Below are 12,785 nucleotides of genomic sequence, written 5' to 3'. Positions count from 1 at the left end.
AGGTCATTCACCCACCTCGGCCTCCCACAGTGCTGGGATTCCAGGCAGAAGCCACCACACCTGGTCTGACTTTTGTGTCTTTCTGAAGGTGTTTTCTTTCTAACATTTTATAATAAAAATATTCAAGTATGCAAAAACATGGAGAGTATCTGACAGTAAATATCCATACCCCCTTCACCAAGACTGTGCCCTTATAATCTGACTGACTCTGCTTTGCTTGCATTGTTCATATCTCCACATCTCCCACTCGGGGGGTTTTAAAGCTCCATATATATATATATATGTTTTAAAGCTTCTATGTCTATTATATATAAAATACATACACACATATACATTTTATATATATATACACACACACACACATATAAAAGACAGGGTCTCACTCTGTCACTCAGGCTGGAGTGCAGACTGACTACAGCCTCAAACTCTGGGGCTCAAGAGATCCTCCTGCCTCAGCCTTCCAAGTAGCCAGGACTACAGGTGTGCACTACCACACCTGGCTAATTAAAAAAAAAAAAAAAGATTTCTAGAGACAGGGTCTTACTGTGTTGCCCAGGCTAGTCTCAAAAACTCCTGGCCTCAAGTGATCCTCCTGCCTTGGCCTCCCAAAGCACTGGGATTATAGGCATGAGCCACTGCACCCAGCCTACCTTGTTATGCTTTACAAAATCATAAATAAAATGAACACAAGATTAGGAGGAAAACCTTAAATTTGAAATCAATCTATTCATAGCCACACAGAAAGAAAAGACAAACGGAAATAACTTTTTTTTTTTGAAATGGAATTTCACTCTTGTTGCCCGGGCTGGAGTGCAATGGCGCAATCTTGGCTCACTGCAACCTCCGCCTCCCAGGTTCAAGCAATTCTCTGCCTCAGCCTCCCGAGTAGCTGGGATCACAGGCATGTGTCACCACACCCGCCTAATTTTATATTTTTAGTAGAGATCGGGTTTCTCCATGTTGGTCAGGCTCGCCTCGAACTCCCGACCTTGGGTGATCTGCCCGCCTCAGCCTCCCGAAGTGCTAGGATTACAGGCGTGAGCCACCACACACAGCGACAAACGGAAATAACTCTTGAACATATTATTTTGACTACATCCTCAGGCTAAGACAGAAAAACCGCAACCCAAGGTTAGGTTGCACTCAGTAGGCCTGCTGTTTGTCACGGTCTGGGTGCAGCCATGCTGACGCTGGTGTGTGTGTTGTGGGATTGAGAGGATGGGAAAAAATACTGGTATGACTGGGAGCCGGGCTTCTCACAGTGAGAGGAAAGATACAAATACTGATGAGGAAGGCAAAGGAAAGCCCTGTGGATTTAACTGGAATTAGGGTTGTCCGTTTGAACTACTTGATATACACACACACACGGACACATGCACACTCACACATGCGCACTGTCACACATGCACACACACACATGCTAGTATTCACACACACCTACACACACGCACACACGTACACATATGTGTGCATTCACATTCATATGCACATACATGTACACAGCCGTGCATTCACACGCACACACATGTACACACGTGCATTCACATGCACACATGTACACAGTGCATTCACACACAGCTACACACCCGCACACACGTACACTCGTGTGCACGCACACACTCACATGCACACACGTACACAAACATGCATTCATACACATGCACACACCTGCACTCTTACATGTGTGCATTCACACACACGTGTGCATGCACACTCACATGCATTCACACTCATGCACACACATGCACTCACATGTGTGCGTTTACACACACGTGTGCATTCACACATGCACACACGTACACACATGCACTCTCACATGCGTGCATTCACACACGTGTGCATTCACACATGCACACATGTGCATGTACATATACACACTCGCGTGCATTCACACACACATATGCACACATACATACACACACTCTCACATGCGTGCATTCACACACACACACTAATCCTGCCCACTGAAAGCACGTGAGCAGTGACCCCATCCAAGTTTCTAAACACCAGGGCTAGGTGCCAGGAAGAGCTGCTGACCCCGCACGAGGTCGGGAAAAGCAGGAGGTGGGCCTGGACATGCTGTGGGTCCAGAAAGTAATGAGCTGGGGATGCGTCAGGGGACAGAAGCCAGCTAACGAGGCTCCTGCTTGCCAAGCCTGAGGTCTGGAACAACATGAAGATCAAAATAAATTCCAGCAAGAACAGACCCTACACCAACAAGTGAAACAAGAAGGCCTGGAGCCCCAGTGGATGCCGAGTGAACAAGGAAGAAGGGGACACACTTCCTGACAGTGAAAACCAACCCCCGGGTAAGTGCCATTGCACGGCCATGACACTCACAGCCCACAAAGGCAGGAATCAAGACTTACTAAAAACGTTGGGTGAAAGTTTGAGGGGAAATGGGATATTCATGGTCTAAAAGTAACTCTCCACACGTGTCTTACTGGTTAGGGAGGAAAAGAAAAGGAACTTCCCCATGGAGAAACCTGATGGACACCGGCTTCACCCAGGTCACGCTGACATCAGCAGTGAGGGGCCCTCAGACACGCTTACTCACAACACCACTGCCCACTGTGTAGGATTCCCGCTACATACAAACACACAACCTGTCTAATACTGAGGAAACCAGTGGCAATCACAAGATCGTCAGAAAATAAGGTTATTTTAGAAAAACAAAGGATAAGCCTACATCAGCAAGAGGGTTTTACACCAGGAGAGAAGTAATTCCAGAAGACAGTGATGGTGAAGCTAATGTAATTTACAACATCAGCAGCAGGCCAGCCTCTGCTATGTGAGATCAAACGTGGCTGAGAAGAGGCCAGCTCATCTCAACTTCCGCGTCAGAGTCACACCATTTACACCCATCAGAATCTAGTGAATCGCAGCGCACTCAGTGAGCAATAAAGACCATATCTGGCCGGGCGCGGTGGCTCAAGCCTGTAATCCCAGCACTTTGGGAGGCCGAGACGGGCGGATCACAAGGTCAGGAGATCGAGACCATCCTGGCTAACACGGTGAAACCCCGTCTCTACTAAAAAATACAAAAAACTAGCCGGGCGAGGTGGCGGGCGCCTGTGGTCCCAGCTACTCGGAGGATGAGGCAGGAGAATGGCGTGAACCCGGGAGGCGGAGCTTGCAGTGAGCTGAGATCCGGCCACTGCACTCCAGCCTGGGCGACAGAGCGAGACTCCATCTCAAAAAAAAAAAAAAAGGCCATATCTGGACTCTGACCAGCAAGAATCATCTGACATAGAGCAAAGAGACTCGAATCACACGACAGATGTATTTTTGAACAATTTCCACATTCTTTTTTTTTTTTTGAGGCGGAGTCTAGCTCTGCCGCCCGGGCTGGAGTGCAGTGGCCGGATCTCAGCTCACTGCAAGCTCCGCCTCCCGGGTTCCCGCCATTCTCCTGCCTCAGCCTCCCGAGTAGCTGGGACTACAGGCGCCGCCACGTCGCCCAGCTAGTTTTTGTATTTTTAGTAGAGACGGGGTTTCACCGTGTTAGCCAGGATGGTCTCGATCTCCTGACCTCGTGATTCGCCCGTCTCGGCCTCCCAAAGTGCTGGGATGACAGGCTTGAGCCACCGCGCCCGGCCAATTTCCACATTCTTAAGCTCTTCTGCTCTTAGCTCTATCTGGTATTGTCAGTTCACCTGCGTATGTTTCCTAAGGAGCTTGGAAGTTACCACTCCATCCTACCAAGTGAAAGCAGAACAAACTGAAAAACCAACTCTTTTTAAATTTGTAAGAGAAGTGAAGTCACAGAGCAAACCACCACCCCTCACACTGGAGAGACAGGCAGACAGAAAGATCCACAGCTAACCACAGCAGAAACCCCTATGGGAACCAGGGCTGGGGTCGAAAAACCCAAACTGTACTTGACCAGCTGGGGGCTCAGTGTAGACAAGTCGGACAGCTTTAAAAAACTCCAGACCCAGTCATCAGGGGCCTCAAACTTCTGTAAATTTTACTTGCAAAAGCTCTACCAGGTCCCAACAGTGAGTATCACAGAAAAGTTCCCTGTATTTCTGGCAGAAGGAGGGAAAGGGGGCCGTTCTGAAGTCTGTCAGGATACATCTGAAATCTGTTCTTTCATGCACACACGTACACAAACATGCATTCATACACATGCACACACCTGCACTCTTACATGTGTGCATTTACACACACACTGAAGTCAGGAGAGCTCAGCCAGCGAGATCCCAGCCTGCTGCGCTTTCATGAGAGCCTGACCCGGGTGAAGGGAAACACGCAACTCCAGTCCCTCCAGAATTCCGTGTTATGGACTGAATACAATGACCCCCTCCCCGGGGTCTGTGGGCTGAAACCCTACCTTCTAATGTGGTGGTGTTGGCAGGTGGTGTCTGTGGGAGGTAAATAGGATTAGATAAGGTGATGGGGGGGAGCCCTCATGAATGGGATTAGTGTCCTTATAAAACTCCCAAAAGAGCTTGCTTCTTCTACCCACCGTGTGAGAACACAGCAAAAACACAGTCATCCATAAACCAGGAAGCAGCTCTCACAAGACACCAAAGCTGCCGGTGTCCTGACCTTGGGCGTCCCTGCCTGCAGACTGTGAGAAATCATGTTTGTTTTAAGCCACCCAGTGTATGGTATCCGGTTACGGAAGCCTACGCTGACTAAGACAGGAGAGGAAGGGAAGCCCCAAGTCCAGCCGCTATCAGCCGTCATGTCCCACTTAAAGGAGGGAGTCTGAGAAACGCTGGTGAAGTTCATAGCCCAGAGGCACAGGCTGACTACAAGACTGAGACTCCTAGCTAACGCAGTATGGAGAAGTACAAGGCATACTGATTCGAAAGGAAGAAATAAAACTCCCTTTGCTCTCGGATGATATCACTGTCCAGGTAGGAAATCCAAAAGAACCAACAACAAAAAGCTCCTGGAACTAACAAGCAATTATGGCAAATTTACAGGATACAGGGTTAATACACAAAAGTTCATCACTTTCCTATACACCAGAAACACAGCAGGTGATACCTGAAATTAAAAACACAAAACCATATACATTTGCACCCCCAAAAAAGAAATGCTTAGGTATGAATCTAACAAAACATGCCTAAGATCTACAAGAAAACTACAGAACTCTGATGAAACAAATCAAAAACTAAATAAATGGAGAGAGATTCCATGTTCATGAATAGGGAGACTCAGTAGTGCTAAGAGGTCCATTTTTCCCAACTTAATCTGTAGGTTCAGTACAATCCAATTCAAGGTTCCAGCTAGTTATTTTGCACATATCAGCAAACTGATTGTGAAGTTTATCTGCAGAGGCACAAGACTCAGAATACCCAGCACAATATTGAAGAGGAACACAGTTGAAGAACCAACGCTACCTGACTTCAACACTTACTATCATGCTATAGAAATCAAGACTGTGACACTGGTGAAATAATAGAAAAATAGATCAACTGTCTTTGACAAAGGACCAAAGGCAATACAATGAAAAAAATAATAATCTTTTCAACAAATGGTACTGAAACAATGGTAAATCCACATGCAAAAAAATTACTCTAGACATAGACCTTACACCCTTAACAAAAATTAAGATAATATGGATCACGGGCCAGGTGCAGTGGCTCACACTTATAATCCCAGTGCTTTGGGCCACTGAGGAGAGAGGATCGCTTGAGGCCAGGAGTTTGAGACCAGCCTGGGCAACACAGAGAGATCTCATCTTTGCAAATTAAAAAGAGAGCGAGAAAGAGAGAGAGAAAAGCCAGGCACGGTGGTGCATGCCTGTAGTCCCAGCTACATAGGAAACTGAGTTGTGAAGATCACTTAAGCTCAGGAGTTTAAAGCAGCAATGAACAATGATCATTGACTCATTATAAAAAGTCTCTTAAAAAAGTTTTTTAATAATTACAGACCTAAATATAAAATGCAAGACTCAGCCAGGCATGGTGGCTCGTGCCTGTAATCCCAGCTCTCTGGGAGGCTGAGGCAGGCCGATCACTTGAAGTCAGGAATTCAAGACCAGCCTGACCAACATGGTGAAACCCTGTCTCTACTAAAAATACAAAAATTAGCCGGGCATGGTGGCATGCACCTGTAGTCCCAGCTACTCAGAAGGCTGAGGCAGGAGAATCGCTTGAACCCGAGAGGCAGAGGCTGCAATGAGCAGATTGCACCACTGTACTTCAGCCTGGGCAACAGAGTGAACCACTGCCTCAAAAATAAATAAAGAAATAAAATACAAGACTATAAAACTTCTAAGACAACTTCTAAGATAACCTTAGGTTTGGCAATGACTTTTTAGATATGGCACCAAAGGCACAACCCATAAAAGAAAGAACTGAGCCGGGCGCGGTGGCTCACACCTGTAATCCCAGCACTTTGGGAGGCCGAGACGGGCGGATCACAAGGTGAGGAGATCAAGACCATCCTGGCTAACATGGTGAAACCCCGTCTCTACTAAAATACAAAAAAAATTAGCCAGGCGTGGTGGCAGGTGCCTGTAGTCCCAGCTACTTGGGAGACTGAGGGAGAATGGCGTGAACCCGGGAGGCGGAGCTTGCAGTGAGCCAAGATCGCCCCACTGCACTCCAGCCTGGGCGACAGAGCGAGACTCTGTCTCAAAAAAAAAAACAAAAAGAAAGAACTGATAAGTTGGACTTCATTGAAACTAGATTTTCTGTTCTGCTATCAGGAGAATGAAGAGAAGCCACAGACTAGGAGAATATATTTGCAAAAGACGTATCTGGTAAAGGACTGTTATCCAAAATATACAAAGAACTCTTAAAGTTTAACCATAAGAAAACAAACAACCTGATTAAAAAATGGGCCAAAGACCTTAACAGACACCTCACCATAGAAGATGTACAGATGGCAAATAAGCACATGAAAATATGTTCCTTGTCATATGTCATTGGGGAACGCAGATTACAACAAGGAGATACCACTGTACATCTAGAAGCATGCCCAGAATCCAGAACACTGACCACACCAGAGGCTGGGAGGGTATGGAGTAGCAGGAATCCTCACTCCCTGCTGATAGGAACAACGGGGACAGTCAACTTGGAAGACGGTTTGGCAATTTCACATAAAACTAAACATCCTCTTACCATACTATCTGTGATGGTTAATACTGAATGTCAACTTGATTGCATTGAAGGATGCAAAGTACTGATCCTGGGTGTGTCTGTGAGGGTGCTGCCAAAGGAGATGAACATTTGAGTCAGTGGGTTGGGAAAGGCAGACCCACCCTTAATCTGGGTGGGCACCATCTCATCAGCTGCCGACACAGCTAGAACATAAAGCAGGCGGAAAAATGTGAAAAGGCTAGACTGGCCTAGCCTCCCAGCCTACATCTTCCTCCTGTGCTGGACCCTTCCTGCCCTTGAACATCAGACTCCAAGTTCTTCAGTTTGGGGGCTCGGACTGGCTGTCTCTGCTCCTCGGCTTACAGACGGCCTATTGTGGGACCCTGTTATTGTGTGAGTTAATACTTAATAAACTCCCTTATATATATATATATATATATCTGTCCTGTTAGTTCTGTCCCTCTAGAGAACCCTGACTAACACACTATCCAGCAATTGTGTTCCTTAGTATTTACCAAAAGGAGCTGAAAACTTACGTCAACACAAAAACCTGCAAGAGGATGTTTACAGCAGCTGTATCCATTAATTGCCAAAACTTGGAAGCAGGCAAGATGTCCTTCAGTAGGTAAATGGATAAATAAACTGTGGTGCATCCAGACAGTGGAATATTACTCAGCAATAAAAAGAAATAAGCTACCAAGCCACAAAAAGACAAGGGAGAACCTTCGATGCATTTTATTATGTGAAAGGAGCTAGTGTGAAAAGGTTACCAACTGTATGATTCCAACTATGAGATATTCTGGAAAAGGTAAAGCTATGGAGGCAGTGAAAAGATCAGTGGTTCCCGGGGGCTGGGCGGGGAGGAATGGAGATCAGTGGTTCCCTGGGGCTGGGCGCGGAGGAATGGAGATCAGTGGTTCCCTGGGGCTGGGCAGGAAGGAATGGAGAAGTGGACCACAGAGGGTTTTTACGGCAGAGAAACGACTCCGTATGACTTGAGAATGGTGGACATGTGTCATTATACATTTGTTCAAATCCACAGAATGTACAACAGCAAGAGTGGACCCTAATGTGAACTGTAGACTTGGGGTGGTCCTGATGTGCCAGTGCAGTTCATCAGTTGAAACAATGTACTGCTCTGAGGAGAGAGGTTGATAAGGGGAAGACTGTGCAAGTCAGGGGATGGGTGTGTATGGGGAGTTTCTATATCTGCTTCTCAATTTTGCTGTGAAGTTAACACTGCCCTAAAAAACAAAGTCCAATAAAACTTACTTTTATTTTTATTTTTATTTTTTTGAGACAGAGTCTCTCTCTGTCACCAGGCTGGAGTGCAGTGGCGCAATCTCGGCTCACTGCAACCTCCACCTCCCGGGTTCAAACAATTCTCCTGCCTCAGCCTCCCAAGTAGCTGGGACTACAGGCCCATACCACCACACCCGGCTAATTTTTGTATTTTTAGTAGAGACAGGGTTTCACCACGTTGGCCAGGATGGCCTCCATCTCTTGACCTCATGATCCACCTGCTTCAGCCTCCCAAAGTGCTGGGATTACAGGCGTGAACCACCGCACCCGGACTTACTATTTTTTTTTTTTTTTTTTTTTTGAGACAAAATCTGGCTCTGTCGCCCAGGCTGGAGTGCAGTGGCGCAATCTCAGCTCACTACAAGCTCTGCCTCCCAGGTTCACGCCATTCTCCTGCCTCAGCCTCCTGAGTAGCTGGGACTACAGGTGCCCGCCACCACGCCCGGCTAATTTTTTTTTGTATTTTTAGTAGAAATGGGGTTTCACCATGTTCACCAGGATGATCTCGATCTCCTGACCTTGTGATCCACCCACCTCGGCCTCCCAAAGTGCTGGGATTACAGGTGTGAGCCACCGCACCCGGCCAAAAAAATGTTTTAAACTGAAAGCATTCAGACGCACAGAAGCTGAAGGAATCCTTAACAACAGATGTGCACTACAAGAAATGTTACACGAAGTCCTTCAGGCAGTAGGGAAAGAATGTCAGACAGAAACATGGACCCCACACCACAGAATGAGGAGCACTTGGAATGAGAGCTACACGGGTAATCCGAGATTTTCTTCTTCTTATTCAAATCTCTTTACAAGGTAACTTACTATTTACACAAAAATAAAAACAGTGTACTGTGGGGTTTATAAAAGTAAACTGGGCTGGGCACAGTGGCTCATGCCTGTAATCCCAGCACTATGGGAGGCTGGGGCATGCAGATCAGGAGTTCAAGACCAGCCTGGCAACACAGTGAGATTCTGTCTCAAAAAAAAAAAAAGAAAAAAAAAGTCAATTGTCTGAAACAATGGCACCAAGATGAGGTGGAGAAACAGGAGCTCAAGCTGTGCCGACATGCAGAGGGGCACTAATACTTGAAGGCTGGCAGGTCGGTCAAGGATGAAACTTCTGGTTTCTGGTTGGACATGTAAAGCACTTGGAAGTCTTACTCCCCTACTTAGATCCAACAAAGAACTGAAGTCCCTGGATAAATTACTACCTTGAATCTGGAGAGAGACGCGGATACACAGAACCACAGCTGAGATCAGTTTTCCCGGAGCCATGAGCTGGTAGGAACACTTCCAAGGCAATTTGGACAAAAGGCTGCAGGCTGAGTGTGGACTAGCTTGAGAGAGATCTTGGGCGCCTGGTATGACAGGGACACTGTACTTTTATGGGTTTGCACATCCAGAAACCCCCACCTTGTGCTCACAACAAAGATCCGAGAAAAATCCCTTTACGTATCAGGCAATAAAAGGGAAAAAGGAACCATTTTTAAAAACCCCCAGAACTCTGTCCATAACAAAAACCAAGGGAAACAACTTTGCCGGAGCCTTCTCTGTCGTGGGGGAAGGGCAGCTGGCCAACTCCAGCCCCCTCTAGCCCAAAGGAACAAAAAAGAGGCTAAGAAACACTTATTTCTTTTTTTTTTTTTTGAGACAGAGTCTCGCTCTGTGGCCCAGGCTGGAGTGCAGTGGCCAGATCTCAGCTCTCTGCAAGCTCCGCCTCCCGGGTCCTGCCATTCTCCTGCCTCAGCCTCCCGAGTAGCTGGGACTACAGGCGCCTGCCACCTCGCCTGGCTAGATTTTTGTATTTTTAGTAGAGACGGGGTTTCACCATGTTAGCCAGGATGGTCTCGATCTCCTGACCTCATGATCCGCCCGTCTCGGCCTCCCAAAGTGCTGGGATTACAGGCTTGAGCCACCGCGCCCGGCCGAGGCTAAGAAACACTTCTGAAGGTCGGCCCAAAAACTCAGGACCGGTAAAAGACTAAGACCCCTAATCATAAGCCTAAGATTATAGAACAGTTCTCCTCCCCAATGCCTCATCCTCACATCAACAGGGCTCCAGAACAGTAAGTGAATCAAAGCTGCAAGGAATAAATCTCTTAACAAAGGAGTTTTTAGGAAAGCAAAGACATCCAGGGGAGACAAAACAAAACAAGGAAACCAAAGCCTCTGGCATCTACAGCTACAGCAAACATTCAACACAGCAAAACTTCTACCCAGATAACATAACACCCCACATGAATGGCCTCTTCACCTCAGCTCCTTTTAACAAAACAGCTTATCAGGCTGTCAACAAAAATAACAAGGCATGATATAAGGCGAGAAAAAATATAGTGTGAAGAGACTAGCAAGCAGCAGAGACTGACTGGGACGGGTCACATATTTTGGAATTATCAGATAGAGAATTTTAAAAATTGTGGCTATATAGTAAGGGTGATATGGTGTGGCTGTGTCCCCACCAGAATCTCATCTTGAATTGTAGTTCCCATAATCCCCACATGTGGTTGGAAGGAACCAGTGGGAGGTAATTGAATCATGGGGGGCGGCTTTCCCCATGCTGTTCTGGTAAGTTCTCATGAGATCTGATGGTTTTAGAAGGGGCTTCCCCCTTCATTCAGCTCACATTCTTCTCCTTCCTGACATCACGGTGAAGAAGGATATGTTTGCTTCCCCTTCCGCCATGATTGTAAGTTTCCTCCCCAGCCCTGCAGAATTGTGAGTCAATTAAACTTCTTTCCTTTATAAATTACCCAGTCTTGGGCAGTTGTTTATAGCAGCATGAGAATGGACTAATACAAAGGGCTCTATGGAAAAAGTAGACAACATGCAAGAGCAGATGGGTAATATAAGCAGAGAGAGGGAAGCTCAGAGAGAATCAAAAAAAAAAAATGCTGGAGATCAAAATCACTCTAACACAAACAAAGAATACCTTTGATGGGTTCATTAGTAGAATGGACTAAGTTGAAGGAAGAATCAGCAAGCTTGAAGACATGTCCATTGAAACTTCCCAAACTGAAGTGCAAAGACAAAAAAGAATGGGGAGCGGGGATTGGGGGAGAATAAAATAGCCCTGAACTGTGGAACAATTATAAAAGATGTAACATATGTATAAATGGTATAACAGAAGTAGAAGAGAAAAAAGTGAATGAATGTTTGAAATAATGTCCACAAATTTTCCAAAATTAATGACAGACACCACAGAGATCCAGAAAACTGAGAGAACACCAAGCAGGATAAATGTGAACATATCTGTACCTAGGCATATCATATTAAACTTGCAGAAAGCAAAAGACAGAAAACCTTGAAAAAGGCCAAAGGAAAAAATGCACCTAACCTACAGAAGAAAAAAGATAAAGAATTACATCAGACCATTCCTCAGAAACTATACAAGCAAGCAAGAAAAAAAAAACTACCAACCTAGCAATCTGTATCCAGGAGAATTATCCCTTAAAAGTGAAGAAGAAATAAAGACTTTCTCAGACAAACAAAAAAGAAAAGAATTTGTCGCCAGTAGACTGACCTATCTTCCCAATAAATGTTCACAGAAGTTCTTCAAATGAAAAAGAAAATTATATAAGTCTGAATCTCAGATCTAAGTGGAAAGAGAGAGTAGAAATAAGAAGAAAACTAAAACACAATCTTTTATTTATTTGTTCTTCATTGATCTAATAGATAACTGTTTATTCAAAGTAATGTCAGTAATAATATATTAGGTGATTATGAGATATGGAGAATAAAATAAATAACAGCAATGTTGTAAGAGATGGGAGGGAGGAATTGGGAATATTCAGTTATTGGGTAAATGTATACTATAAACTCTGAGGCAACCACTAAATTTTTTTTTTAATGATAAGCAAAGAGGAGAGAAAGCAGAATCATATAAAATGTTCAATTAAAACCAGACAAGGCAGAAAAAAAGGGGAATATTTAAAAACAACAATAGGCCAGGCACGGTGGCTCACACCTGTAATCCCAGCACTTTGGGAGGCCGAGGCAGGTGGATCACGAGGTCAGGAGATCAAGACCATCCTGGCTAACATAGTGAAACCCCGTCTGTACTAAAAATACAAACAAATTAGTCAGGCATGGTGGTGGGTGCCTGTAGTCCCAGCTACTTGGGAGGCTGACGCAGGAGAATGGCATGAACTCAGGAGGCAGAGCTTGCAGTGAGCCAAGATTGCGCCACTGCTCTCCAGCCTGGGCAACAGAGCAAGACTCTATCTCAAAACATAAATAAATAAATAAATAAAAATAAAATAATAAAGAACAAGCACGACAAATAGAACAGTCCCAAATATGGTAGACATTAATTCAACTGTATTAATAACCAATTTAAACATGAATGATCTAAATATACCATTAACAGAAAGAAACTATCAAAATGGATTTTAAAAACTAACTATAATACATGTCATCTACAAGAAG

The 12,785-nt window shown here is 45.2% G+C and overlaps 1 protein-coding gene across 1 annotated transcript in view; it reads right to left on the bottom strand.

Annotated features, from left to right (window-relative positions):
• Positions 1–12,785, bottom strand: part of ADI1 (acireductone dioxygenase 1) — a 28,464-nt gene that overhangs the window by 4,396 nt on the left and 11,283 nt on the right. The window lies entirely within an intron of this gene.

The sequence above is a fragment of the Trachypithecus francoisi genome, unplaced genomic scaffold (assembly GCF_009764315.1).
Source record: "Trachypithecus francoisi isolate TF-2019V2 unplaced genomic scaffold, Tfra_2.0 Lachesis_group17, whole genome shotgun sequence".
In the NCBI taxonomy this organism is placed as follows: Eukaryota; Metazoa; Chordata; class Mammalia; order Primates; family Cercopithecidae; genus Trachypithecus; species Trachypithecus francoisi.
Note: the sequence above shows the minus strand (reverse complement) of the source record. Positions and strands in the feature narration are given on the sequence as shown.